The sequence below is a fragment of the Triturus cristatus genome, chromosome 2_1, assembly GCF_964204655.1.
Source record: "Triturus cristatus chromosome 2_1, aTriCri1.1, whole genome shotgun sequence".
In the NCBI taxonomy this organism is placed as follows: Eukaryota; Metazoa; Chordata; class Amphibia; order Caudata; family Salamandridae; genus Triturus; species Triturus cristatus.
The window spans coordinates 577,812,126-577,839,753 of NC_140581.1; positions in this window are offsets into that span (position 1 = coordinate 577,812,126).

Consider the following 27,628-nt stretch of genomic DNA (forward strand, 5'->3'; position numbering starts at 1 on the left):
TAAGGGACAGAGACGTGGCAATGGGAAGTGTGGAGTGTGAGCGCTCTCAGGTCTATCAGTGAACTGCGTTTGTTGGTGGTCTCCTGATTTGACCTGTGTATGGCACAGGGCAGGGGTAGCGGCTGTTGTAATCTCTATTGTGGGTGGTGGTATCCTTCTTTCTGGTATCAGCTGCTGGGCAGAGACTGTAGCCATGGCATGACATCCCCTCCACCACTGTGAAACATATAAACTGTTTTCTACCATGCAACTCACTGAAGGGCTGATGGGGTCACATAGAGCTGAAAGAAACACATTTGGCTAAGAGAACCCGCTGCCTGCGCCTCGCAAGTTACACATGGTCAGAGAGTATTAATATTTGCTTTCTCTAATGCAACCCACTAGCAGGTGTGTGGGGTTGCATCAGTAGGGGAGGGGGAGACGCAAGCAGCAGCCTGTTCATCCCAAGCTGAGAAGTCAGTGTATGACGGGGTTGAAGGAATAATGCAAAGTTCAATAGGTAAGTATGTACCTATTTATATATGCATAGTGCAGAGGCGACATTCACACCTCTGTAGTTACTGTTTTTACAACACTGTTTTATTATTAATATTATTATTATTATTATTAATAATCTTTGCCCCCAAAGTTTGGAAATCAAGTACAAAAGAATCACTTTTTCTACTGCAACTTTTAGTGGATATTGGTCAAAGAGGGGCAAATTATAAGCGGGTCCAAAAAAGTGTTTTGAGTTTAAACATGAAACACAAAAGTCCCTATAGGCACTTTCTCCCCCAAAACAGCAAAGTACACCACATTAAACAAGCATGTGGTGCAACGCTTCATTTGATGCCTTATTTTGGTTATTGGATGAGTGTATTTTCGTTTAGCTGTTTAAAAGGTAGAATCGAAGAGCCCAGTCTGTTAGGATTTCTGAAACATCTGAAAAATTTGAGAAAAAGATTGAAGCTTTCTCGTTGTATGTCAATTTACAAATACATGCTGTAACTGAAGGGTCATTCCCTTCAATAAGGGTCTTATTGACGTACCAGCACCCCGCTTATTTTCTAAGGAGCCATGGACGACGACCATGGCCATCACAGAGCGATTTTCCGCCATAATAATCGAGTATCCCCAGACCTTGATGAAGGGCTGGTGAGTGTAGCCCCTTGAGCCACTTCCCACTCTCACTAATATTCCCTCCTAGACTTGCCCGTGGGTCAGAGATGGTGTTCCAGTACACATGAGCGCTGAGTGCTCAAACCCCCAAAGTGGGATCTCCACAACACATCACAACAAGGCACCTGTTAGTTGCACCAGTGCCTACTTTTCTCCTAAGGCAAGGCGGGGTGAGCACCTAAGAATCATCATGACGGGACATCCAAACAGCCTCAACTGGGAGTATTGCTGCCATTGCTTCTACTCCAGCATGACATGCCTGTAGACATTCTCAAAAACACAAAACATGTTTCCTCTGTGGTACTTCAACACACAAAAAATAAGCAGTCGCTCTCTGGAGGGTTCTACTCCCCACAAAGTATTACATTTTTCAAAAAGATTAAATAAATTATTTTCTTTTTTAAATCTCTCTCAATTATTGAGAATAACAGTAGAGTTTTAAAAACCAGCACCACTGGAACAGTTGAAGTGCATCAATCTAGGAACTGTAATGTTTTTGTTAAAAGCGCTGTAAAATGTGACAATGTCATAGCAACTAACATTGGTAACTCTCACCCAGCAATGACACCTCTACTGCTATTCATATGTACTATGAAGACTAAGGTGGAAAATGTCTATACTATGACACAAAGAAGCACAGCACGAAAGATGTTGTACTCAATTATGTCAAAGGGAGAGTAAATAGCAGCGTTAACATATCATCCAGTTTTTCTCTCCCCCAGCACTGGTGCACTTTAGTCTGCCATGCGCCAATGCAAGGGTGTGGGCATTCTGTCAAGCATAGGTTTTGTACTGGAAAGGAAGCCTCATGCTAGAACAACTGTGCTTTAATACTTCTCCCAATTTGTATGTGTGCTGCACAATGCAGCACACATGCAAAGTATGTAAAAACTAAAACATTTCTCCTCCGCTACACCTATCTTGACGAGGCACAAGTTTTGGGCACAATGCCCTGTCTACCTATGTTGAAAAATAGGCATATTTACTTCAAAATCTAAGATTGGTTGCATGGGAATGCCCATATACCATCCATGGACTGCCCCCTTGATGCAATGTTGCTCAAAATGTTTATTTATTTGAAGGCTTTTATATGGCACAGACTTTCCCGCCCCAGGAATGTCAGAACACTTTAGAACAGAGTTTATACAACAGCATTTTGTTTGATATACAGAAGCATATGTTGTGGTGCTGTGTGCAACATACATTAGCGTGTGAAATCTGGTTATAGTTCAGGAAGTCCAAAACATACATAACTTCTAACTGTTCAGTGTAGGTAGAATGTTTGGTGTGTGATCAGGTTGAGGGTACAGATGGATGGTCTAGGATGACTATATCCTGGTGTTCTTGTGGGACAATGAGGTTAGCGAGTCTCAGTCGATGTGGGGACATGTCTATTTTATGTGCGAAGAGTAATCAAGGCAATATCGTCCCTCTTGGAGAAGTGGGATGTTAGATAGAATAAGAATTCTATCTACATCTGATTAGACATTGAGTAATACTTAATATAGAAGGTTGTCCATACTTATTAGTTTAGATTTACTTGAGACTATGCTGATAGGAGAATGTAATGGGGCAGTTGAGGAGGAATTTTTGAAAGAGTAGAATTTTCCTCTCCACTTTGAAAACATTGAGAATAGCTCGTAGCGATACTTTGTGTTATTTTGGCCAACTTTCCAATACCACCACAGCAATTTGCATTGGTTTTGTATTACAACAGTAATACAAACGTAGTGCAGACTTTTAGTAAATCTGGGCCTAAATGAGCTATTGTGGAGAAATCTACATGCCAAAATCTGGCCCTTTATTATTTGTGTATAAGAAAGGGAATAGATCAAGGCGTGGCTGAGGAGGCCAAGATAGCGGTCGCGATCTAGTAACATCCCCGGAACTTTACCACCATCCATCAGCATCCTGCTGTCATTGCCTGTCACTCCCCAGCTAGAAGCCTCCGTTGAGGGCCCTGTACCTCTGACAGGGCCCAAAGGGATGAGTGCAGTGACAGTCTGGGGGAGCAAGTGATGAAGCCGCACGGCCACCCAGAATGCAGTAACATGGCGGCTGCATACTTATATCGAAGGCTTCATCTGTACAACCTTTAGACCCTACTATCTTGCGTGGCAGAGGATTCTTCCGAGCAGGAGGTGTGGACCCACCCAGGAGTTAGTTGTCAAGTAAACCTTGACCCAGTCCTGAGGCGGAAGCCGGGGCTGGAGGTACTCTGTTGTTTTTAAAAAAAAAACTGTACATTCCACTGCACTCTGTCTCCTGTGTGGTGTCACTAATTCTTGTCTTTTAAAACGAAGCACAACTCAGCGCTCGCTCTCACCTTAGCGCTCAGCTGATTTCAAAGGCTGTTCGCGCCTTCTCAGTTCCTTGCCTGCAGCCGCCATCACCAGCGGCGTGCGCGCTGACTCCGCCCCCTTGGAGGCCACGCCCCCTATTTCGCCCTACTTAACCAGCTGACTCTTAGCGGTCACCAGTAAACCTTGACCCAGTCCTGAGGCGGAAGCCGGGGCTGGAGGTACTCTGTTGTTTTTAAAAAAAACTGTACATTTCACTGCACTCTGTCTCCTGTGTGGTGTCACTATTTGCTTGTCTTTTAAAACGAAGCACAACTCAGCGCTCGCTCTCACCTTAGCGCTCAGCTGATTTCAAAGGCTGTTCGCGCCTTCTCAGTTCCTTGCCTGCAGCCGCCATCACCAGCGGCGTGCGCGCTGACTCCGCCCCCTTGGAGGCCACGCCCCCTATTTCGCCCTACTTAACCAGCTGACTCTTAGCGGTCACCAGTAAACCTTGACCCAGTCCTGAGGCGGAAGCCGGGGCTGGAGGTACTCTGTTGTTTTTAAAAAAAAACTGTACATTTCACTGCACTCTGTCTCCTGTGTGGTGTCACTATTTGCTTGTCTTTTATAACGAAGCACAACTCAGCGCTCGCTCTCACCTTAGCGCTCAGCTGATTTCAAAGGCTGTTTGCGCCTTCTCAGTTCCTTGCCTGCAGCCGCCATCACCAGCGGCGTGCGCGCTGACTCCGCCCCCTTGGAGGCCACGCCCCCTTTCTCTCCCTACAAATGTGCATGCATAGGACGCGCAGCGGACGAGCGCAGCGGGAGCGCCGTCTGCGCGCCGAAGGCGCGCCTAAGGCAAGCCCGTCTGCGCCCGTCCGCGCCAAGACCGCGCAAGGCACAGGAACCCCTGCCCAAACACCTCCTAGTATCAGGTATGCACCCAACGACCTTCTCCGACTCCGAGACAGCTCCGGCTGCTCATGCAAGTTTGACATATCAAAAGTAGTCGGCCCTACCAGCTGCATCAAATGCCGCTGTTCACTCACTCTCGACCACGACCAGCCAACCCCCCCCAATCACCAACGCCCCTTCTTCACAGGTGGCCTGATAAATGCCTGGTCGATGTGTAAACATAGTCAAGACATTCACGATCTCATCATTGACTATGACCTCGACTGCCTCATGATCACTGAAACCTGGCTCACTGAAGACAGCAACCCCGACATAGCCGTAGCCCTCCCACAGGGTTACTCCTTCCACAGACAGGACAGACAGAAAGGTAGAGGAGGAGGTGTTGCAATTATACTGAAGAACACCTTTAACTGTCACACCTTCTGCCTCGACCCTCTCATTGACGCAGAGGGATTAGGCTTTTCCATCAAACTTAGCCAATCCCTTTCCCTCTCCGGTGGCCTGATCTACCGCCCACCCGGTAACGCTGCTAAATTTCTAGACTCCCTGAATGACGCTCTAGGACACTTCTTACTCCGTTACCCACACTTTACCCTGCTAGGAGACTTTAATCTACACCTTGAGACCTTCGCCGACTCTCAAACCAGCAACTTTTTTCAGACACTTGACATCTTTAACCTACAACAAAGTGTCATGTTGCCTACTCACTCTCTTGGCCATACCTTGGACGGTGTTTGCTCCAATTTCCCTTCCATCACTACCCAGCCCCCCCTACCCCAGATATGGACGGATCATTACCTGATCCCCTTCCACATCCCTAGCTGCCACCCTGCTACCAGCAATAAACGCATTCCTCACCTTGCTCACTCTACAAACTGGAAAACTGTCCAGAAAAATCTCACTCTCAATCCCTTTTCCCTAACCAACGCCCCCTCCCTATCCGGTAACATCAACAGAGATGCAGACCGCCTTCACAATTGGCTCTCACAAGAAATCGCTAAACGATGCCCATCCAATCATCAGGATAGAATATTGAAGAAAACCAAAATCAAAGCTCCCTGGTACACTCCTGAATTAGCCTCCGCTCATCTACTCTGCAGGAAAGCGGAACGTAAATGGTGTAGATCCTACGATAATGATGACCGAAACACCTATATTCTCCAGAGGAAAAGCTATCTCTCTACCATCAAATCGGCCAAGAGAACATACTACGTAAATGCCATTAAAGAAGCCAGCCAAAAGCAAAAAACCTTATTTTCAATTGTGAAGACTTTCACCCACCCCAAAGCTCTTCAACCCGAAATCCCCCCATCCCAAGAGCTATGTGACAAAATTTCTGATTACTTTGATGATAAAATCACCTCCATTCAAAAAAACTTCCCCCCTCCCCCTTCAACTCACAAATCCCTCGACCCCGACCAACCTTGCCTGACCGTTAACAGTCTCAAAAACTTCACTCCGGTGACTCTGGCCCAGACCAGAGAAGCGATCCTCTCCTGCAAATCTGGATCCCCCTCTGACCCCTGCCCCCCTAAGATTCTTCATCTCATCATTGATGAGATCAACCCTATCGTCAATGACATCATCAACCTGTCCCTCAGTTCTGGTTCTGTTCCCCTCTCATGGAAAAAAGGCGTGGTCAAGCCACTGATGAAAAAAGCCAACAAATCCTCAACGGACTTGACCAACCTCCGCCCTATCACCCTCCTCCCCGCCCTGGGCAAAATAACTGAATAGCTAGTCCATAAAGAACTTAAAACCTTTCTGGAATCCCACAACATACTCCATTCCCAGCAATCCGGGTTCCGGTCTAAACATTCTACCGAAACTGCCCTAATCGAACTGACCGACACCATTAAAACATTGCAAGACCAAAGGAAGAAGGCCATTCTGATCCTTCTTGACCTTACGGCAGCTTTCGATACCATATCCCACTCCATCTTGATCAATAGACTTAAGGACATTGGCATCACCAACTCAGCCCTATCATGGATTAGATCTTTTCTCAGCGATAGGTCCCAAACTGTCACCTTGGGTTCCTTTCAATCCAATGAGAAAAAGGTGTCCTCCGGAGTCCCCCAAGGGTCCATCTTAAGCCCCCTCCTCTTTAACATCTATCTTATCCCTCTGCTCACCCTGATTGAATCATTCGGCATAACTGTCACTTCATATGCCGATGATACTCAGTTGATCATCCCCCTTGATGACAATTCCAACAAGGCAGAGCTCAATCTGAAACACTGCCTAACCGCAGTATTCCAATGGATGGACACTAACCACCTTCGGTGCAACTCAAACAAAACTGAGATCCTCCCCATTGGAAAGAATGCCTCTTTCTGTCCTGCCCTGTGGTGGTCTGATAACTCTGTTGCTCCCCCCCAGACCGTCACCTCTGCCCGGAATCTCGGAGTCCTTTTTGACTCTGACCTTTCTTTCGATCACCATGTCACGTCCGTAGCAGGAAAATGCTTCGGCATAATCAAATCCCTGAGAAAATACTTTGATTTTCTCCCCCTCGATTCTAGAAAGACAGTAACTGTAGCCCTCATACTCTCACGTGTAGACTACTGCAACAGCCTTCTGGCAGGGACCAAGAAGTCTACTCTCTCTAAACTTCAAAGCGTTCTACACACTGCTGCCCGCCTCGTCCTAAAACTTCCACGCAAATCCTCAATCTCCTCAGCCCTGAAGACCTTACATTGGCTCCCTTTGCACAAGAGAATACTCTTTAAGATTCTCATTGTTGCCTTCCGAGCCTTTAACAAAACAGGTCCCTCTTATCTTACCAAGCGTTTTCCACATTACAATCCGAGCCGTTCCCTCCGATCTTCTCATGAAAACTTTATGATCTCCACCAAGTTCAACCTGAAATCCAAAGGCGGAAAAACCCTTAGCACCCTGGCTATTAGAGCCTGGAACAGCATGCCGAGACACCTCAGACTTCAGACACTTGAGAAACCCTTTAGGAAATTTCTCAAAACTTGGATTTTTAATCTCTCCGACGACTGGACCAAAGCATCCATCTAGTCTTCCCCCTTTCTCTCTGTGACCTGTTTTCAAGGATTTTCAGCGCCATGATGCTCCTTCCGGAGCGAACGCCACGCTCTATAAATACTCCTCCAAATACTCCAAATACTCCAAGTTGGTGAACACACAGGAGGCCACCGGCGGTACCGAATGGATCCAGCAGCAGAAGACATCATCAGCCAGGACCACACCATTGGACTCCTTGCCTCGGAGCAGCAGGGCCTGCTCAGTGGAGACAGAGAACTGCTGAATCCCATGTCGGCCATCCAGATGAGGTAAGGCCCGCGCCAGAGAAGTGGTGGTTTAAAAGATGGTGACGGCAGGCTCACCCTGCCTCTAGCTCCTAGGGAGCAAGCACCTAGGATTCCTGTTGTGGTGCAAAGGGCCCCCTGCTGCAGCAGGGCTCTCCGCAAACTATCGGGGGAGCACCAAAAGGGATCAGCTGGGACATATACACGGGGAGCCAAGTTCCCCCAACACCCAGCTGACTACTATCAAGCACCCTGGGACCCGCCAAACTGGTGAATACAGGAGAGTGAACTCCAGCTGTGCGTGCTGTTTCCATCATGATCGGAGGTACGCTTACCAATTGCATTTGGCCCAAAGGACCCCTGGGCCTGCAAAACCCTGAAGCTATGATCAACAGCCCCACCTAACCAATCTCCCTCTACTGGGGCATGAAATTGCACTCCGTTCCAGACTGTGCACTCTGCTGAGCTGGCCATCGTGGCCCTGGGCTGGAGTGCATAGGTGCTGCATAAGTCTCCCTACAGCAGACGGCACTATGTACCAATACAACCTTGATATTGTCCAGTCAGGACTATCCAGGTGGGTAGCTGCCATGGGGAAAGACAGAGCCTCCCAAATGCACAACCAATCAAAAATGGGCAAATGCACCACTCCTCCTTCGGAGCCTCCTAAATCCTTCACTGCCACCTCCCCTAGCCCCCAACATTTGTCTCTGCAGAGGGGGCCAAAATATGAAATGAAGATCGGAGAGATTGGAGCTGATGTCTCACTCCTCCATTAGGAACTCTGAAACGTGGCGGAATGGGTCACTGAGGTGGAGGGGAGAGTCCTCTCCATGGAAGACAGCACAATTGAACTCAAGACTAAAGTGGCCAAATTGATATCCACTACCCAGTACATAACAGCCAGGGCGGAAGATGCTGAAAATCAGTCACACCGCAATAACTTGTGTTTTGTGGGACTCCCTGAAGGGACTGTGTCCTCCTCCCTTGAAGCACTCCTCGAGCCATGGGTTAGAACCTGGATTCCAGAGGGGGCCCTGTTGCCATGGCTTGTGGCAGAGCACGTAGATGGGTCCCTAGCCCAGCCCCCCTTTACCAGGGCTCCCACTGACCTATCATTGCAAAGATCCTTAGCTACCAGGTCCGCAACAGCATTCAATGTGAAGCACATAAACTAGGGACTTTTCAGTTCCAGTCAACATGCATCATGATTTTACCAGATTACCCTAAAGAGATCCAGAGACAGTGCAAGGCCTGAAAGTCCTTTGATGCGATTAAACTGCAAATCAGAAATAGCGTCCCTGAAACATATGCTGATTTTCCTGGCGAGAGTCAAATTGGTCTACAACTCTTGATCCATTTTCTTCAAAACCCCGGAGGAGTCCTGGGAAGCCACAGAGAGGCAGGAACTCTGTCACCATGACCTCCTACACCTCCAACCAGGATACGCTACCCATTGGGATCTGACAGAGCCATGTGGCCGAAAATATAGAAGCGGCCAAAATCACGTATAGGCCGTGGGCACTGCCAGAGATCTCTGGAATCATCCTTGTCAGATTGCAGCTGGCCCAGTGAAACAGAGGCCCCATAGCAGAGCCACCTAGAGCCCCTTGCCAGCCAGAGGGACCTCCACAGACCTCCCTTAGAGGGAGAGGGCCCCTCATGGTGACTGCTTCTACCACCCAAGACACTACAGCAGGAGACCCAGTTTGGTATCCACAACCTGGGAACGAACTGCAGGATTTCACTCTAGGGCTGGAATCAGATCCTATCATGGAGGAGATCCACCTCTAATGCAGTACAACATATAATGTTGAACTATTAAGGTGGCTACAGGCGGCAGATACTTCACGGTAAAAGTGTGGGCTGAGGGTTGTTATGGGGAGTTATTTCAGATTTTTTATTCTCTTCAGTTTGTCACACCTCACAGATCTTACATGTGCCCACTACCATGCATCGCAAATCCTCATACTGCCTCATACCACCACGCTCCCTTGCTCACTGTGCCACTGGATTCAAGCTTGGCTGATGAGGAGTGTTACCCCAAAACCAGTTCCAGAATTCTCTTTGCCAGTCCAGGGAGGATCTGGCCTGGCAGTTAGGGCTGGACTCTTCCCATGAGCAATAGGGTCAAGATTGATCTGCATATGGCTGGGTCCAAACTGGGGTGGTGTAGTGAGCAAAAGAACAATCGATGTAACCCTGATCTCTTGACTGGGGTGAATGTTTGATTCATTCAGCATTCCGTCCATCATTTGTTGGTGCAGCACCTTTTGCCCTAAGTGGGATGGGTCCAGACGTGGGTGCCTTGCTCACTGTGCCACTGGATTCAAGCTAGTCCAGCAGATGAGGGGTGTTACCCCGAAACCACTCCCAGGATGCTTGTTGGTGAAGTAAGCAAAAAAATGATGGATTTAACCTTGATCTCTTGACTGGGGGGTGAATGTTTGATTCATTCAGCATTCCGTCCGCAATACTCTTACATAGGCACTTTCCACTGATAGTTATGTGGGCATTCCAAGAATCACACTGCCACTAAGTGGGGATTGAGTTTACTGTAGGTGTGTTGTAGCAGTCTTCTGCCTGAGCTCACAATCCTGGGCGGGGATTCCAACACCACGCCAAACTCAGGCATAGACTCTTTAGGCTCCCTCACTAGACACGATTTAGAGCAGATTGGGTCGCTTGGAGTCTGGATGGAGTCACTGGGCCTTTATGATGTATAAAGGATCTGGGGCTCTTTCACAACAGCATGTATGCACATGTCAGCCTTGGCTAAAACTCTTTCACACATTGACCTCTTGCTCTTTCCAACCACTGATGTAAAGCACCCAATAGTGCTGTAAACACACCCCAGGGAGATATTAGATCATTCGCCAATCTCACTGCAGGTGGGAGGCCCCATACCCCACAAACAACTGATCTGGCATCTCAGTGTCTTCTTTCTTGTGGCTTGATTGCCAAAGTGCTGACCACTTAGGCACCACACTTCCCTCCTACTTTGAAATGAATCAAGTGTTGATGCTAGCCTGGGGCACGCTGTGGGCAGCCAATAAAGCCACAATTGGGGTGCAGCCAAGGCCTTCTTCAAGTGAGAAGAGAAAGACAAACACACCCAGATAATTAATTTGGAGATCCATATCCTGAAACTGGAGGCAAAATGGCTCTCTTATAATTCTGAAACACTTTACCACCAACTTAAGCTTGACAGATCCTTCCTGTGACAAATTGCGCTAGATGATGTTCACCATTGCTGGTGAGCTTCTTTCTGACTTGTCTATGAACACGGAGACAAGCGTGGCAAACTCCTTTACTGGCTGGCTACACTGCACCAGGGGTCCAGGTTAATCCCCAACATTAATGTTCAGTCAGGGCAGCAAATACACACCTCCACTAAGATAGCTGATATGTTTGCCCACTACTAGCAAACACTGTACGCCTCTTGCCCTTGACCAGTTCGAGCAACCAACACTGCTTTTAGCTGGCATATCCCTCCCCAACTCACATACTCCCAAAAGGAAGATCTAGATTCCCCTCTCACGATAGAAGATATTAGCGACATGATACAGGAAATGAAGGCACAGACACCGCCAAGCCCTGATGGGTTCCTTCTTGAAATCTATAGTAAATTATGAGAGGTTCTTGCCCCACACCTACTTAACCTTGACAAGAAGCTGACACATAAGGGTTCCTTCCCACATGATTTAGACCTGGCCACAATACTGGTCCTCACCAAGGCAGGATTCCCCTAGACCTACCGCCACATATTCCTTATTAAAGCGGATATTAAAATCTTTGCTAAGGCCTTGGCAAACAGATTTCAATGAGTCCAAGACACCCTCATACACCCAGATTAATGCAGCTGCATGCTCAGTCATAGCACCCATCACTGTAATAGATGAGTTCACACTGCTCTGGCCCACTCCAACAAAATACCTGACCCGACTGCTCTCCTAGTAAAAGACTTTGAGAAAGCCTTTGATATGGTCAATTGGTCCCACTTGGACCGGGTCTGCTAGAGAATGGGCTATGGTATCACATACCAGAAAAACATCAAACTCTTGTTCTCCGAACCCTCAGCTCAGGTAATTTCTCACACATTCCCAATCCATTGAGGAACTAGACAAGGATGGCCACTGTCCTCCCTCCGTTTTGATCCATTAGTTTGGCTGATTCGCTGTGACCCTGGGGAATGGGGGTGGAACTGTGGAGTATCACTGGAGGACAGGATCTCACTTCATGTGGATGATGTACTCCTTTTCCTCTCACATCCTCAGACTTTCAGCCTGCAAGTTCTAGAAATGCTGAAGTTATATGAAGAAGCCTCCGGCCTTCATGCAAAATGGAGCAAATCTCTGCGGGTTCCACTGAAAGGCAGCAATGACATGTTTGTCAGGCAGACGATGATCCCGATACTTTACCTAAGCTTTAAATACTAGGGTGTATATGTCTCTGTGGTGCCAGATCTCATCTGGAGTCTCACTCTCACCCCTCTCTTGAACTGAGCTAGACCTCCATAAGTAGACCAATCTCACACTGAGCATTATGGGGAGAGTGGCACTCTTTAAAATTATGATTCTTCCCTGCTTCTTGTATGTGCTACAGAACATTTCACTTACCATCCCCAACAACTGGTTCACTAGTGTAACGGCCTGTACCCACTCCTTCCTATAGAAGGGCCAACCCCTTCAGATTACCCTGGACAAATGCTGTCATTTGGTCAATGATGGGAGACTGGGAGCAGTGGGTGTCAAGATCTATTATTGGGCCTCATAGCTCCTGATAATTAATGAGCGGCTGAGTGAAGGATGCAGTGACCCAGCCTACTGAAGCTTGCCATGTTAGGCTTAGGTAATGTGATGGCCCAATTTGATGAGCAGCCTATATTAACCCATTCCCCAGAAGTCACCAGGATGATAGTCTTAACATGGAGAGCCGTGAATAGATTCGCCTGTTGAGACAAGATGCCAACAAAACAAACTCCCCTATGGCACTGCAGTTGGCTGAGCTAAACTTCCAAGCAGGAAGGCTTTGGGAAATGGGATAAAATCAGGATCACCATGCTAGGGGACATTTGGGGTGGAGCACACATGAAATCATTTCAAAATCTGCAATCTCACTTCAAACTAGCATGCACCCAATTCCACAAACATGCTTTCATGGGCTATCAAGCAAACCACCTTAGCTTAGCAGAATACAGCCCGTTAAACGCCAAACTATTAATGAGCCGTCTGACCCATGGTGGGGCTTTCCAGATTTACCTCTCACTTATCTACAATGCCCCCAACCCTCTTGAAACCCTTAAGCAAAAATGAGACGTTTGGGTAGGGGCACTGGACCAGACGTAATAGAGGGAAATATGCATGTCTCATTCTGTTCAATTACTTGCACATGACTTACCTCATCCCACAATGTCTCTGGCAAACTTGTATACTTACTGAACCCAGATATACCCGTTGCCACCATCCAAGGGCAAACTTTATGCACATGGTTTAGCAGTGTGACAATATTGTTAGGCTAAAGTCCTCACCCAAGTGTTGGAAAGACCTATCAAGCTGAAACTCAGGCTGGGGATACTGGGCCTACTGGAGGATTTGGGAGGAGCCCGAGGTGACAGCAGACTTGTGGGCATTGCTCTGATTGTAGCCAAAAGGGACATTGCATGCAAATAGAACTCTCCTAACCTACCCACACTGGCCGAGTGGACAGCAGCAATGGACTGAAGTGCTAAGTTAGAAGAATCTATATATAAGGTATGGGGCTGTTCCCTCAAATATCATAAGATATGGGGCCAATGGTGGGGATATTATGGCTTGATGAAACCATTAGGAGCTATATTTTTAGATTGGTAGGGTCTTGGCATACTTATGTTGTAGACAATATGAGAAGAATATGATTTTGTCATTTTATGCGTTTATGTAAGTTCGTAATGAAACCCCCAAAAATTGGTTATGATATAAAAGAAGAGGAATAGATCTGAAAGTACAAACAATGCAATGGCGTACATTTGCAAATACACAGCTTCTTAACACTGAGGTACTGATTCCGATCCTGTAAAACCCGGGTACAAATGGTCGTACGAAGCGTTTTCTCCGTACAACTCGTACCTGGGAATTCCACCGTACAAACCAGCAAGTACGATTCGTACAGAAATACCATTTCCGTACGAATCGTAAAAAACACCGTACGGCTAAAAGATACATACAATTCTGATCCTGGACAGCGCGTAAGCGACGTCCGCACGGAGTCAGGCAGCGTTTTACGGACCAGCAAGTACGATTCGTACCTACAGCACTCCGCACGGCTATATTTTTACGGGAGCCTAAAAGTGCCAGAAAAGCTAAGTACGCCACGCCGCGATGCACGAGGAAAAGGGGGCCCGCTACGCGACGTACACGCCATCATCCACATCGTACGTGTCATCATGTACGGTGCGTACCCCAACATTGCATATGTATGGCCCGTACCCCCCACCCCCCGTATGTACGGCCTGTACCCCCCCACCCCCGTATGTATGGCACGTACCCCCCACCCCCGTATGTATGGCACATACCCCCCACCCCTGTATGTACGGCCCAGACCCCCCACCCCCGTATGTATGGCGCGTACCCCCCACCCCCGTATGTACGGCGCGTACTCCCCACCCCCGTATGTACGGCCCGTACCTCCCACCCCGTATGTATGGCCCGTACCCCCCACCCCCATATGTACGGCGCGTACCCCCCACCCGCGTATGTTCGCACCGTACCACAGGCGTACCCCAATCGTCGTGTATGTACAGTCCGTACATACGCGAGGATTGGAGTATGCCTGGGGTACGGTGTGAAAATACGCGGGTGGGGGGTACACTGGGGTACGGTGCGAACATACGCGGTGGGGGTATGCCTGGGGTACGGTGCGAACCTACGCGGGTGGGGGTACACCTGGGGTATGGTGCGAACATACGCGGGTGGGGGTACGCCTGGGGTATGGTGCGAACATACGCGGGTGGGGGTACGCCTGGGGTATGGTGCGAACATACGCGGGTGGGGGTACGCACCGTACATACGACGGGTGGGGGGTACGCGCCGTACATATGGGGGTGGGGGTACGCGCTGTACATAGGGGGGTGGGGGGTACGGTGCGGACGTACGTGGGAGGGGTGGGAGGCTGGGGGGGCCATACGACTCGTACCCCGGGCACAAGTGTACTTAGGGTAGGGCTCGTACAAAGTTTGCTCCATACAGAGCCTTTTCCATGCGCTTGTGTTTTTGGACGGGTGGAACGGATCGTACTTGCGCGCTCGAACTTCAGTTTTACGATTTGTATGTAAAACTGTCCAGGGACGTCTCGCAGACTTTTCCCGAGGCGATTCGTATGTATTTTTCAAGTACGAATCGTACTTTGCCGTTTGTACGGGACTTGTACGATTCGTACGTAAAAAAATACGGATAGGAGTCGTACGGGAAAAAAAATACCAGGATCGGAATCGGCCCCTAAGATGGTATATTTCTCTTTTGTACTGTAATTTAGAAAGAATTCACTTTTGCTCATTAAACATTTGAGTTTATGTACTACAAAATTGTAGCTCAACATCTTAGTTTTATCTATAAATGTTATTTAATTTATGTTTTGTTTGATTATGTATTTAAAATATCAGCAAAAAGTAATTATTACAAATAGGTCAGTATTGTTGAAATAGCACCAATTAGAATGCTATCATAACACACAACAAAATTGCAGCTCAGCAAAGCAAGGAAACAGTTCCTCAGAACAGTCAGGCAAAGCAGAGTGGCAATCTTTCAGCAGAGTCACCTTTACTCCCTTGAAGTTCTTTCCAGGTCCAGTAGTGTACTGATTTGATAGGGCCAGAGTCCTGGTACTTATACCCAAAAGTGCCTTTGATGTTGGGGGTGACTTCAAAAGAGATCTCTGAAGTGCACATGGATCCCTTCAACTCAGCACTGGCTCCAGACTACAAATGGGGAGTAAATCAGCCCTTTGTGTGAGGGCAGAATACACCTATTCATATGTAGGTGTGAGCCACCTCTCCTTCTCCCTGCCCAGGAAGACTAGCAGTATGCAGATGAATGAAGATGTATCCCAGACCTTCCTGTGTTGTGGCTACCTAGAGAGCATGCACAAACTGTAGCTGTCACCCAGCCCAGACATGTATTGGAGTCAGGTTGCAGGCACACAGAGCAAAGTTAAGAGCGGAGAAATGTCCGATTTCTAAAAGTGACATTTCTGAAATGTGATGAATACAGGCCCCAGCTAGGCCCGCAGGACACAAGGGTTCGCTCTCCTGTAATGGAATCTATAAGGAAGTTGGCACGGAAACTGCAAAGTACAAAGACAGCATTTATTAACCCTTAAGGGTGGTCCTACAATCCACACAACACTCTTCAGTATTGCATAGAGTAGCACAAAGAACTTACGTACATGGTCCCCTTTTATACACAATAGAGGGGCTCATAAGTGGGTGGATACAACATGAGGCCGAAGAACATTACCATTTATGGTCATTTTCGATACTGAATCAATACGTGGGCGGAGCTAACACACTCCTTGAGCCCGTGAAAACATGGTCAAGCAGGGTTTTTTTTTTTTTTTTTTTTTTTTTTTTTTTTTAAACTTTATTTATTGGATTTTGCATCAAAACAATACAATCACACAGTTATCATAATCAAACTTCGGTGGCATTTCAAGGTCTGAATCATTACATCAGTATATCCAATGCATGTCCGGGGGGGGCGGGAACAGCAAAATAGACATTATCATGAGTCTTAGCACAGGGACCCTGGGCAGGAAAAACCGGCAACAGAGCCACACACAAGAAAAACGAACAGTGTAGTCCTGAGGGGTTCTTCAGCGGACCTTCCCCATACAGTATACCTCTCCCAGGGCATGACTGCAATCCTTAAGACACGTGTAACAGATATGCAACCCGATCATCCCAGCCTGGCAATCGTGGAAGAACTCCCGCCACCACAGCACCGCAACAGCTCAACCGATCCCTTGCGTAGTTTGTGAATCATGAGCAGCAGAAGCAACGCCATCAAGGGCCGGGGGAGGGGCATCCCCGGTCAGGGCCTCTGGATATTGCAGTAGGTAACATTGTAGTGGGCCCCATATATCGGCGGGGCGGGATCGAGCCGGGAGCAGGTCGGAGTATGCCAGGATCTGTTCTTGGCAGTAGACAAGGTCTTTAAGCCATTCCTTAAATTTCGGAGCCCTCCCCCGCCCCCAACGGCACGCCATCCTCCGCTTCGCCAACAACAGCGCCGCCGTGACAAATCTGCGGCTTGCCCGCGGAATGTGTTTGGTATACCCCAATAGGGCCTGCACCGGGTCGGGCTCAAGGAGTAAGTCCACCATCTGTGAGACAGCGGAGAACACTTGGGTCCAGTAGGTCTGAATTGCGGGGCAACCCCAGGACAAGTGCAGGAAGTCCGCATGTGGGGCATGACATCTCTCGCAATTATCCGAGTTTTGCAGTTTGAATTTGTGTTTGGTGACCGGTGTGCAGTACAGACGATTTAGGAACTTAAAGTGTATGATACGATGTCTGCTGCTTGCAGAGATTTGCTCTGTCTGTATGCAACAGTATGACCACCTGTCATCTCCCAGCTCTAGCCCCAACTCCCGCTCCCACTCCCCACGAGCCCGTGAGGCGTCAAGTGCAGTGTCAGATCGGATTGTGTGGTATAGTATGGAGACCAGGTGGGAGGGCGAGGACGCCTGTAAGACTCTGTGCAATGGGTCAGTGATTTCGGGTTCCTCCGGGAATGTCTGTAATATGGACCGCATGCCGTGCCTCAGTCTCATGTAGGTGAATAGCTCCAAGGGGGTAGGCGCGTACCCATCAAAGAAGTGTTCCCGATCTCGAAAGCGCCCAGCCGAGAATAGATCACCCCACCTTTGAATCCCCAGTTTGTGGATCAAGTCTTGAAACAGTCTTTCCTGTAGGAGAGGCAACTGCGGGTGGTAGGCAATGGGGAGAAGGGGCGAGTACAAGAACGAGCTCGCAACTCGCTTAGATATCTCCAGCCATGCCCTTACCGTTCCCTGCAACGCATTATAGTCCGAGGTATTATAAGGGAGAGTACTATGCAGCAGACCGTGCAGAGGCAGGGGAGCCGCCAGCCAGTCCTCCGCAGCGAGTTGGGGCATAAATGCAATGGGGTGGAACCAGTAATATGCATAGTGTGCTTGAGCGCAATAGTAGTACAACTCCAGGTCCGGTATGTCCAAACCCCCCCGGGAGTAGGGGGAGGTCATCACCTCCCACTTCAGCCGAGGTCTCCTCCCGCCCCAAACTAGCCGAATCAATTCCGAGCGCAGTCGATTGAAAAAGTGCCGACCCGGTGGGAAGGGAATGTTCATGAACAGATACAAAAGTCGGGGGAGCACCACCATCTTAATCAAGGCAGCACGTCCAGCCATCGAGAGGGGGAGCGCTATCCAGCGGTCTACGCAGGAGGAGACCTGTGTCAGTGCCGTACCATAGTTAGAGCGCATCAGTTCGTCCCTGTCGCGAGATATCCTGACGCCTAGATATTTTACGTCAGACTCACACCATTCTATGGGATAGTCAAGTGAGAACCTCCGACACCCATCCGTCAAATGGAGGATCTGAGACTTGGCCCAATTGATTCGCACGCCTGACATTTCCCCATACGTGATGAATTCCCTGAGTAGCGGGTTCAGGTTGTTTTGGGGGTTTCGCACATACAAAGTTATGTCATCTGCATAGAGCGACAGCAGAAGCTGCCTCTGCTCGCAGATCAGCGCCCTATGTTGATGACGCTGTCGCAACCGCGAAGCAAGGGGCTCCACCGCCAGTGCGAACAAGAGAGGGGATAAGGGGCACCCCTGCCTGGTCCCCCGGGCGATTCCAAAGGGCTCCGACGTCCTACCATTGATCAATACCCTGGCACGGGGGCCACCGTAAAGGATAGCTATCCAGCCCAGGAAAACTAGGGGGAAACCCATACTGGTCAGCACCGCCACAAGGTAATCCCACTCCAGGGAGTCGAACGCTTTCGTCGCGTCCAAAAAGACGGCCACCATCTGGAGGCTGGGGTCAACGTTCTGCAGAGTGGCGAATAGCGTGCGCAGGTTGTGCGACGTCGCCCTGCCCGGTATGAAACCCGACTGATCCGGGAGTACTAGCCCCTGCATAAGGAGCGACAGCCGGTTAGCCAGAGTTTTAGAGAGGATCTTTACGTCACAGTTAAGGAGGGACAGAGGCCGGTAGGAGTCAGGGGAGGCCGCCGGTTTACCCGGCTTCAAAAGGGAAGTAATCAATGCCTCTCTCATGGTAGGGGGGAGCTTTCCCAGCGTGTGGGCCTCCTCAAACACCTCTTTCAAGATCGGGGCAAGGATATCTATGTATGACTTATAAAACTCGATCGGGAGCCCGTCGAGGCCAGGGGCTTTCCCCGAGGCCATTTGCATGATGGCCTCACGAATTTCGTCAATCCCGAGCGGTGCCATGAGGAACTTCCTCTGCTTATCAGATAGCCATCCCAATGTGGTCTCCCCTAAATAGGGAGCCAGCTCCGGCGGTGCCGTGTGAGCGGAGGAGTACAGGTCAGTATAATGAGTGACGAATGTTTGCATAATAGACCGGGTGTCTCTGTGGAGCTCCCCCGATCCATCCTGAATCTCGAGGATTTGGTTGTTAAAGCGGGGCGGTCGGATTGCCCAAGCGAGGTATTTACCCGGGCGCTCCCCCTCCCCGTATCTACGAGCTTGAAAGTGTTTCCCTCTGAATCGGACCTCTCTGTCCGCTGTGTCTTTATATTCTGTCAGCAGTTCCCGAAAGCGGGCTTGAGCCCCAGCATCAGTATGAAACGTGGGGGCACTCTCCAAGTCTTTCAAGTCAGTTTCAAGTTTACAAAGGGTGCTACGTAAAACCTTGAGGACCCCCACCCCCTTAGAGATGCACAGTCCTCTAATCGTGACTTTAAAGGCCTCCCACACCACGGCAACACTATCCACCGTGCCACCGTTGCGCTGGAAGAAGCTCTCAATTTCCTGCGCTATTTCTGATCTGAAGACGTCATCCAGCAGGGCAGTGGGCTGCAATCTCCACGCCATTGGAGACCCGGCGAGGTCAGTCATGACAAAGTTCAGCAGGACCGGGGCGTGATCGGAGTACGTGCGAGCGAGGTGTTTTACCCAGCCTATCGCGGGGGCAAGCCCCGGTGAAACCAGGATATAGTCCAGTCTCGCCCACGTGGAGTGCGCGGCAGTCCAGTGCGTGCCCTCCCTTGTCACCGGGTGCCTAGAGCGCCACGTGTCTAATAGATGACGCTCAGTAAGAAGGTCATGCACATATGCTTGCGAGCGGGAGTAGTGGTGTGGGTTCGGTTTCGACCTATCACTCCCGGGGTCAACAGCTATGTTAAAATCACCCCCCCACACTAGGTGGGTGGAACCGATACGCAGAATCTCTCCCCACAGCGCCTGAAGACAAGACGGATCATCAGTGTTAGGACCGTAATAGCACGCTAAAGTGAGCGTATCCGTGCCCATGCGCCCCCAAACAATACAATACCTGCCCTCCCGGTCTATACGCTCGCCCATGTGCACAAACGGGGTATGTTTCCTAATGAGGATGGCCACCCCACGTGAGTAGGTGGAGTAGGAGGAGAAGGTACGGTGCACCGCCCAGCGCGAGGCAAATAGCACCGGCCTGGAGGGATCTAAGTGCGTCTCCTGAAGAAAGGCCACACCCACGTGATGCCTGTCCAGGTATGCTAGGACGTGCCTGCGTTTCCTGTGGTCCCCCAAGCCCCTCACATTCCAGGATAAAAAGTTAAGCTGCCCAGTAGAGACCCTGTGTGTTTGCGGATCACTCATGGAAGACCAAAAGACTCACCCCCAGCAATATAGTACAAACGCCACCCCCCGACCCGTATGTAGTAGACCATGCCAACAGCGCCACATCCCATACAAACTTAACAAACAGTACAAATCCCCAACGCCCCCCCCCCCCCCCTCCCCCCTCCCACAGCAGCATCCCAAACATGCTATCTGGACGGCCCCCCTCCCCCCCCCCCCCCCTAACGAACTCCGTCCATAGCAAAGGCCACAGTGGAGCAACATGAAAACTTAAAGTCAATTGGGTAATACCCTTGGGAGGACAGTCTAGGTGAATACACAATAAACCCCTCGATCCAGGAGAGAGTTCCCCGCCCTTGGGCCGGGCTCACCCCATGATCAAAGAGGGTGCCCAGCGAGGCGATAATTTCCTGAGAGTCTAGTGCAAGAAAAAGAGTTTCTACACCCCGCTATCAGCCCCTCACAGTGAGTAAAGCCGGGCCCATGGGTCACTATATCAAGTCCCTTGATAGCAGATATTCGCACCGCCTTACCAGCCGACAGGCCTCAGTCTCAAAATCGACAGGTCAACACTCCAGGCCCATCAGTCTGATGCCAGCGGTGAGGAGCAGTCCTGGTCACGTTTCTTGAGTCGTTTCAAAAACTCCTCCACCTGTTGGGGTTTAGTGCAAAAGATTTGTTTTCCTTGATGCGTGATGCGCAGGCGGGCAGGGTAAAGAAGCGCATAGTCAACTTGTGCAGCGCGTAGTTTATGCTTGACCTGGACAAATTTCTTTCGCTCCTCCTGAACCACCGGGGTGAAGTCCGGAAAAATGGTGAAGGCGTTGCCGCCATAGGATAGGCTCTTCTTCTCCCTCGCCGTCCGAAGCGCGACATCTCGGTCACGGAAGTTCAACAGGCGTGCTATAATAGGGCGAGGGGGAGCCCCCGGCGGTGGCCTCAGGGCCAGAGATCTGTGCGCCCTTTCCACTATAAACTGGGGGGATAGGGAGTCCGTGCCCACCACCTCGCGCAGGAGACCCTCCACATAGTCCTCCATCTTGCCCGTGTGGGTCGATTCTGGTATGCCAATTATACGGATATTGTTCCTCCGACTACGCGCTTCCAAGTCTTCGTTTTTGGCTGCTATTACATGGAGGATTTTGTCCATGCGCGCCATAGCGGCGGACAGTTCCGTTGTGCGATCCTCGGTGTCTGAGATACGTCTCTCCGTTTCCGTGATGCGTTCGCCATGGCTGTCAACCTTATGTACGATCGAGTCCATGCGGGATTGCATGGAATCCATTTTGTCGACTATGGTCGCAAGACTTTGTCGCATGTCCAGCAAGATGGACTTGACATCATCCCCCGGCGGGGCCTCCACCGGCTCCGACCCCGCCGCAGTAGCCTCCGTCTGCGGCCTGGTCTGCTTTTTGGACTCAAAAGTAAGGCGAGGCTGTCGGCTGTCCGGCTTCCCCATGGCGGCGCCACCAGGCCACCCGCGGCGGGATCAGGGGGGACGCCCGGGTGGGCCCCGGGGGCAAGCGGCCAAGGAGGGGGGGAGTGGCAGCCTAGGGAAGAGGGAGATCGGCCAGATCGTGTAGCAGGTCACTGGCTCAACCACCAGCACCTCGTGCAACCCCCTCCACCTGCCACGCAGGATCTCGCTGGGGACCAGCCGCCCTCCCCGGGGCCAACCGCGACCCCACAAGCACACCGCTCACCTCCACGGCCAGTAGCGACTCTCCGTGAGTGAATGGGATGAGCTCCGCGCGGAGCGTCAGCAGAAGAGAGTCCGGTATATGGGGGCAAAGAGGATCCAAGTCGGGGCCCCAGCGTAGGCACCACCTCGAAGGCCCCAGCGCAGGAGGGTCAGCGGTCAGCGCAGCAGGTAACAGTCTCTCCGGGCCTCCCACCTCTTCCGATCTGTCCCTCCGGCGGTCGTGTAATCGCCCCCAGTGGGCTAGCAGTAGGGCAGCAGCCGGGGGGGGGGTCCGCGCAGGCCGGTACGAGCGGGGCGGCACCGCGCCGCAGTAAGGATCCGGCGCGGGCAGGGAAGGCGGCGACCCCAGCCGGAGATTCAGCCGGGCGCGCCACTCACCAACGCCCGCGCCTGTTGTGCATCACGCCGTAGTCCAGTCCGTCTTCTTGCCCCCGGCCGGGGGGATCTAACGCGGGTCCCAGCGAGCCCCCAGCTGACACGTCGCAGGGCCGCCGCCCGCAGCCGTGGATCCGGAGGTGGGGCCTGTCACCCACGTGAGACGCACCGGACTCGCGTCGCAGCAGCCTCCCGGACACAGCTCCAGCAAGGCGTCCTCCACAGCCGGCACAACTTGTGGCGGCTTCGCAGTCCGATATCTCCGGGTCGCCAGGGATGAGACAGCGCTCCAACTGCGGTGGGGATGTTGGTCCACCCACACAGGCCCGCGTGGGCTATCAAATGCGACTTTCAGGAAGGATTATTAAGGATTTCTTCGCTGGGCTGCGGGAGCTTCACCCGAAGGCAGCCATTCCGCTGTGCGCCACCTAGCGCCCCTCGAGGACGTGCTCATGGTCAAGCAGGGTTAAGTGATAACAGATGTGGTCAAGTCTGGGCATGCGCCAGATGGACAAAGGAGCTATTTATAGACTGTTACTAGGCAGATTACAAGAGCAACTAACACAGAGGTTGGACTCTTCTCGTGGGGAACACGTGGAAGCATGACAATACAAAATGGAGTCCGATCTTCGGTCAACATAACAGAGAAAACATGATCTAAAGTAAGGGAATTAATGTCTTTAGTAAATGCTTAATCACATCGTTGTTTCAATTTACAACAGACGACCCTTTCAGCATTTACTGAAGACATCCGGTTTGTTAGGATAATCATCATATATGTCAATTGTCATCATTTCTTCGACTTCTTTAGCTAAACGTTTCTGATGAGCGACATTGGCAATAGCTTTCTTATCGGGGATACAAAATGATACACATACAGAACAGAGCAAGGGACCACACTGAACACAGATACAGCACGAGAACAGAACTGCTACAATAATACAGAGACCAGTTAAAACCTTCCATCCCCAGGCAGTAATTAACGCCCAAAACCATCCAGAAAAGGACCAAGTGCCGTTTTCTGTATGGATTTCAGCTGCAATTTTATGCAGTTTATTGATGGCATTATAAACTGATGGCGTATGATCAGCGATAAACACACAACAGCTACTTCCAATAATTTTACATGCTCCTCCTCTGTCAGCTAGCATAACGTCTAATACCATACGATTCTGCAATGCAACAATTCTAGTAATTTGCAATTCCTCCGTAAGATTCCCAAGAGCAGCAGCAGTCTGATTTGTCACAGCCTCTACCACTCTTGTTAATCTTCGGATCTTCCTACTGTTCAGGGCAGCTCCAACAAAGAAAAACAGTCCTAAGTTAAAATCAATATACTGTTGCATACTGGTATCAGTCTGATCTACATCATCAATTGATAAAGTACGTTTATACCTATTTACAGTCACATTATTCAATAATTTCAGATCCTTATGATAAGATGCGGGTGCTAGGAATACAGGAGGTAATAGGAATGATACATAGCATACCCCAGACCACCCAGCTGGCAGACGGTAATAACCTTTATTTCCACACACAAAGTACGTATTATGGGAGGCTAAAAAGGTACTATTGTTCAACCCATCAATGTTCAGAACAGTAATACAATCACTAACACCAACAGGAATAAAACCCACACTCTGGACACACAGATCCGCTTGAGCTTGTGCTACTTGAATCACAAATTTGTCCTTTCCCACAGTGTCTCTTGTATTCGTGAAGATGTAGGGAATGGATTCATTGTCTGGTCGGTACTCTTCCCACTCCCAAATTGTCCCATTCGCTTGCGGATACCCATTCTTATCTTGGTGACATTCTTTATTGAGTCTGAAGAGCAATCGTCCCACTGTCGGTTTCCGAGTGGCAAAAAGCAAAGTATACCATGCTCTACAAGAGCCATTATGAGAGAAAGGAAGTGGTATAAATGGCGTTCCTCCTTTCTTCTGATGGGCTGGCATCATCCCACATATCCAACAGTTCGTAGCGTTCGTAGCAACGTGGGTATGATGCAGCATCTGGATGAAAGTGTTGTTCAAATAAGACTGTCGATGCTTCAACTCTTGATACGGTAATGTATAAAAGTAGTGCTCCTCAGGCACCGGAGTTGTCAACACAAGTATTTTCCGAGCGGGAGTTACATCCTTCACAAACCATGTGGTTATCCCAACAATGGCTACTGTCAATATGAACCCTAATGCACAAAGGATTTTCTTTTTCTCCATGTCAAAAATAAAACCCAATATCTTCCTGAAACTAAAAGTCTGTCAGAACTCTTCCCCTTGGGCAGCGGTCGATTTCTTCACCAGCGGGCCAAGACGGGTGTCGCTACACTAATGCAGGGCTGATCCCCCCCCCCTTGCCTCATCGGCTCTCCGTTTCACTAACCCAAGGGCCGTTCTGACAGTATGTCCCGGTACTGGAGAACTCACTTCCTTGGCCGGAGATGATATCGCCTTCCTCCAGGAGTTGCGTGGTCCGGAAAGAGCTCCTCAGTGGCGTTTGGCTCCGCAGCACGGCCTGTCTCTGCAGCCAAGATTTCTCGTTGATCAGTCAGCACAGCAGGTTCCACCAGCCCGGGCAGCACCTTCCTACAGTGCAGGGAATGGATCCAATTCTTTCTGTTGGAGACTCGCACAGCCGTCCTCGTTGCGAGGAGGACCTGCTCAGGACCCACCCATCTCGGTTCCAAGCTGTTTGTTCTGTCAAATATTTTCACCATCACTTGGTCACCAGGTCGGAGACCATGTCCTTCACCGGTGGACCGATCAGGGAGCGCCTCCCGGACCTGTTGATGAATAGAAACCAAGTTGATCGTTAACTGTGCCAGATAATCGTTCATCATTACACAAGGTACTTCATACACAGCTTTAGGTTTTGGTGGACCCCAAATATTCATTGGGCGTCCAAAGACAATCTCGTACGGTGTAAGGCCAGTTCGAGAGTGTGGTACCGATCTAATTGACAATAACGCCAGTGGTAGAGCATCTGGCCAAGTCAAAGACGTCGAAGCTTGAATTTTAGCGATCTTGAGCTTCAGTGTACCATTATACTTCTCGACTAGTCCCGCAGACTGAGGGTGGAATACCGCGTGAAACTTCTGGGTGATGCCCAGGCCCTTCAAGACATACTTTATAACATCCGCTACAAAGTGAGGCCCATTATCACTCCACAGAAGTCTACAGACGCCATATCGAGGGAAGAACTCTTTCAGCAGCAGCTTCGCAGTAGTCATTGCAGTATTGTCTTTCGTAGGGTAGGCCTCAACCCATTTGCTAAAGGCACACACCACTACTAGGACATACTTCAAATTGTTACAACGCTCGAGCTGGATGTAATCCATCTGCAAAACCTCAAAGGGTGCAGTAGGCGTTACGAACCCTCCTGCTGGGGTCCGAGTCCCCTTTCCTGGGTTGTACCGCAGGCAAATCATACAGGTCTGTACCACCCTCTTTGCCGTGCTAGCAATCTCTGGATGCTCCCAAACTTGGGTAAGCAATTTTACAATTGCGGAAGCTCCAACATGTGCTAGCCCATGTGCCATCTGAACCATAGGTTGTACAAAAGCTGTGGGTAATTTCCATCGATCCATCTGCTTATTTCTCCAGCAACCCTCATCATCCAATTCTCCCTCACTGGACCATTGCTCCCGTTCTTTGTCAGAAGCGGTCCTCTGTATTTCTCGCACTTCTTCCTTCGCATCACGCCATCTTTCTACTTGTGACTTCACTACATACATGGCAGTAGTACCGGGCTGCATCGCAGTCTCCCGTGCTACTCGATCTGCTAACGCATTCCCTTCTCCAACTTTGTCAACTACTTTCCTATGGGCGTTACACTTAACGATGGCAATTTTCTTTGGGTATGTCAGTGCAGTTAAAAGATTGTGAACTAACTCTCCATGCATTATCTGTACTCCATGTGACGTTAAAAACCCTCTCTCCTTCCAGAGTAGGCCGAAGTCATGCGCTACTCCGAAGGCATAGCGGCTATCTGTATAAACATTCACACATAATCCTGTACTGAGCTCACATGCTCGTGTTAATGCTATCAATTCCGCTGCTTGAGCTGATTTCTGTGGTATGCGTGCAGTCTCCACTATCGTTTGCAACGTGGTAATTGCATACGCTGCTGAAGTCGTACCATCTGGTAGCTTCAGACATGATCCGTCCACCCACAGTTCTCCATCTACGTCTGGAAAGGGCGTATCCTGGAGATCAATACGACCCTTTGTTTGTTCCTCAGTCACGAGAATACAATCATGTGCTCTCCGCGCCTCAGGCTGGGTTTCGGGGTATGGCAACAATGTTGCCGGGTTTAACGTTACGCACCTTTTCAACGTAATATGAGGAGCCAAAAGCGTCAACTCATATCCCGTTAAGCGGGCACTGGTCAAATGCTGCGTCTTTGTTTGATTAAGCAGGGCATCGACAGCATGGGGGACTAATACCAACAACTTATGAGATAACACAATTCCCTCACTTTGGCGTATTGACACAGCTGTCGCCGCAACCGAGCGAAAACACCCTGGTAATGCTCGGGCGACAGGATCAAGTACAGCCGAGAAGTATGCACAAGGGCGCTGCTTGTCGCCGTGCATCTGCACTAAAACTGACAATGCACATCCATCTTTCTCATGCACATACAACGAAAAGGGTTTTGCATAATCAGGGGTCCCTAACACTGGTGCTGAACAAAGGGCCTGTCGTAGTTGCTGAAAAGCAGTATCACACTCATCTGACCAAGGGATTGGGATAGGCGTGTCCTTTGTCAAGAGGGCTAACAATGGCTTAGCTATATGTGAAAACCCCAATATCCACTGTCTACAAAAAGAAACAAGACCCAAAAATGCACGCACGTCTTTCTGCGTGGACGGTCTCGGTGTGTCCAAAATTACTTGGATACGATCCGGTGTGAGTGCACGCCCCTCCTTAGACAAAAGGTGACCCAAATAAGTCACCTTTGGTCTACAAAATTGCAATTTCTTCCTAGATACCTTATGATTGTGAGATGCTAAAAAGGAAAGTAAGGATAACGTACTTTTTTCACACAACTCCAGGGTGTCAGCCGCCAGCAAGATGTCGTCGACA